At 47.0% G+C, this 3,444-nt stretch overlaps 1 pseudogene; it reads right to left on the reverse strand.

The window, feature by feature from the left end:
* Positions 1-1,927: 1,927 nt before the first annotated feature.
* LOC129015102 (putative uncharacterized protein FLJ45256) lies at positions 1,928-2,571 on the reverse strand (annotated as a pseudogene).
* Between the last annotated feature and the right edge of the window lie 873 nt (positions 2,572-3,444).

A 3,444-nucleotide genomic window follows, 5' to 3' on the forward strand; every position in this document is an offset into this window, starting at 1 on the left:
CGCTCTGTTGCCTAGGCTGGAGTGTAGTGATGCTATCTTGGCTCACTGCAAGCTCCGCCTCCTGGGTTCACACCATTCTCCTGCCTCAGCCTCCCGAGTAGCTGGGACTACAGGCGCCCGCCACCACGCCCGGCTAATTTTTTGTGTTTTTAGTAGAGGCGGGGTTTCACCATGTAAGCCAGGATGGTCTCGATCTCCTGACCTGGTGATCCACCTACCTCGGCCTCCCAAAGTGCTAGGATTACAAGCGTGAGCCACCGCCCCCGGCCCAGCTTTCTTTTTCTTAACCTTTATCTGGTATGTCTTAAAAAAATTTTTTTTTCAATAGCTTTAGGGGTACAGGTGGTTTTTTGTTATGTAGATGAATTATGTAGCAGTGAATTCTGAGATTTTAGTGCGCCTGTCAAAGGAGGATTGTACATTGTACCTAATGTTCAGTTTTTTACCCTTAGCCCCCCACCCACCCTTCCCCTTCTGAGTCTCTCAAGTCCATAATATCACTGGGTAAGGTATGTCTTTGCTTATACTTTTAAGTTCAGTTTTCCTAAGAAACTGTATTTTTTTTTGTTTTCAACCAAAGTCAGGTTTTGCCTTTTTGACCTCACCTAAAAGTCTTTCTCTTTAAATTGCTTTGTTTTGTTTTGGAGACAGAGTCTCACTCTGTCCTGGGTCTGGAGTGCAGTGGCGCCATTTTGGGTCACTGCAACCTCCACCTCCCAGGTTCAAGTGATTCTTCTGCCTCAGCCTCCCCAGTAGCCGGAATTACAGGCAACTGCCACCACGCCCAGCTAATTTTTGTACTGTTAGTAGAGACGTGGTTTCAACATGTTGGCCAGGATGGTCTCCATCTCTTGACATTGTGATCAGCCCGCCTCGACCTCCCAAAGGCTGGGATTACAGGCGTGAGCCACTTCGCCCAGCCTACATCCTTATTCTTTACAGCATGATATTCTGAAGTGTAAATGTGTCACACTTTACCATACTCTTATTGATGGTGCAATTAACTCATTAATGGAGCGAGTAATTAATGCCCAGTGTGGCAAGGAAACAGAGACACGATCATGTTTCTACAGTACTGGTAGAGTTTTTAACTGATACAGTCCCCAAAAGGTATAATATATCAAAGATCTTAAAAACATATGTACCCTGTAGTCCTAGCTGCTTGGGAGGCTGAGGAAGGAGGACTCCTAGAACCCAGGAATTCAAGGGTGCAGTGAGCTATGATTGCACCACTGCACTCCAACCTGGGCAACGGAGTGAGATACTGCCTCTAAAAACCAAGCAACCAACATACAAAAATCTGTGCTCTTTAATTCATGTATATAAATTTATCTTAAGATAATTATATGGCTGGGCACAGTGGCTCATGCCTATAGTCTCAGCACCTTGGGAGGCTGAGGTAGGAGGATTACTGGAGTCCAGAAGTTCCAGAACAGCCTGGGCAACATGGTGAGACATCGTCTCTTTTTAAAAAAATACAAAAAATTCCCCGTCTCTATAAAAAGTACAAAAAGTTAGCCAGGCGTGGTGGCACACACCTGTGATCCCAGCTACACAGGAGGCTGAGACTGTGGAATCACTTGAGCGTGGGAGGTTGAGGCTGCAGTGAGCCATGATCGTGCCGCTGTACTCCAGCCTGGATGTCAGAGCAAGACCCTGTCTCAGAAAAAAAAAAAAAAAAAAGGATAATTAGATAATTATAGAAGAGCCTAATGATTACTCTGCAAGAATCATTATGGGTGCCTTATTTGGAAGAGTAAAAATGTTAGAAACAACCCAAATATCCAACATTAGGGGAAATGGTTGAGAAAAGTACAAATCCATCCAGTGGAATCTACAGGGCCATTAGCAGTGCGAGCAGGTGGTGAAGGGACCTTCATCTTATTTGCAGAAAGGCCACGCATAGGCATGCTGGCAGGTGTATTTTTCATTGTACTTTCACTGACCTTATAATATGTGGAAATGATTCTTCAATTCTGGCAATAGAATCCTCGTCCTGGTTCTGGTGAAGGCATGACAGCTGTGGGCATGCGTGTATGTGCTGGTGTATAGGCACACACACATACATGCTCAAACTCTTAAACAGGAGCTTCTGCAAACGTGTGTAATAAGCTGGAGAAAGTCATTTTCACCAGCATCACCTCCATGAAGAGCACTGGGTTTATTTGAAAGAAATTTCTTGATGAATTGCTTAGAAGAGGATATGAGACCACAAATGATCTCAGTGTGTTCAGAACTGCCTTGCAAGAGGCAAGCAGGGGCCTCTTTCAGTTTACCCCAGAGGAAGTGAGAAAAGAGAAGAGGGAGTGGGAAGATGTGTTGGGGAGTCCCCAAGACACGCTCAGGTATGACGATTTGCTGCAAAGACTTGCAGAACTAAAAAAAGCTGTTGTATTCACAGTTACAGCTTAATACAGTGGAAGGATGCGGATTAAAAATCAGCAAAGGGGCCAGGCGTGGTGGCTCATGCCTGTAATCCCAGCACTTTGGGAGGTCGAGGCCGGTGGCCACATCACTTGAGCTCGGGAGTTCGAGACCAGCCTGGCCAACATGGCAAAACCCTGTCTCTACTAAAATATAAGAACTAGCCAGCCATGGTGGCTGGCGCCTGTAATCCCAGCTCCTTGGGAGGCTAAAGCAGGAGAATCACTTGAACCTGGGAGGTGGAGGTTGCAGTGAGCCGAGATCCAGCCACTGCACTCCAACCTTGGCGACAGAGCGAGACTCCATCTCAAAAATAAATAAATAGATAAATAAAATCAGCAACGGAAAAAGGTGCTCAGGGCAGAATCCAGGCAGGAGCTTCCAGCTGTACCCTCCTAGATAGTCATATGTGCAGTGCTTAATTCTCCCAGCAATGATGTGTGACAACACACACAAAACATTGCCAACCAGGGGAACTCACCTGAGCCTTAGTGTCCATGGCTTTTCTTGGGGATCAGTTACCCAGTGTCCAGCCCCTCCAGAGGTCAGGCTGATACAGCATGACCCCAGGCACCCACCATAAATCATGTTGTTAGCATCAACTATCTGGCATGGCCCAAGGCCCCAGATATACACAAGCCCTCTTATCAGGCAGAATATTTTAAGCCGTTCGCAGTTATCTTGCAGGAACAGGTGAAGAGCCAGTCCTTCCTCTGAGATGTGCAGGGTTGAACCATCCCAAGCCCCTTGAGTTAACCCTGTAGCGAACAGAAGAGAAGGGGAAATGAAGGTAAGGAGGCTGGGAGTGGTGGCTCACACCTGTAATCCCAGCACTTTGGGAGGTGGAAGCAGAGGCGGGTGGATCACCTGAGGTCAGGAGTTTGAGACCAGCCTGGCCAACACGGCGAAACCCCATCTCTACTAAAAATACAAAAATTAGCTGAGCATGGTGGCGCTCACCTGTGATCCCAGCTATTCGGGAGGCTGAGGCAGGAGAATCGTTGCACCTTGGAGACGGAG

This window comes from Pongo pygmaeus, chromosome 18 (genome assembly GCF_028885625.2).
Source record: "Pongo pygmaeus isolate AG05252 chromosome 18, NHGRI_mPonPyg2-v2.0_pri, whole genome shotgun sequence".
Lineage (NCBI taxonomy): Eukaryota > Metazoa > Chordata > Mammalia > Primates > Hominidae > Pongo > Pongo pygmaeus.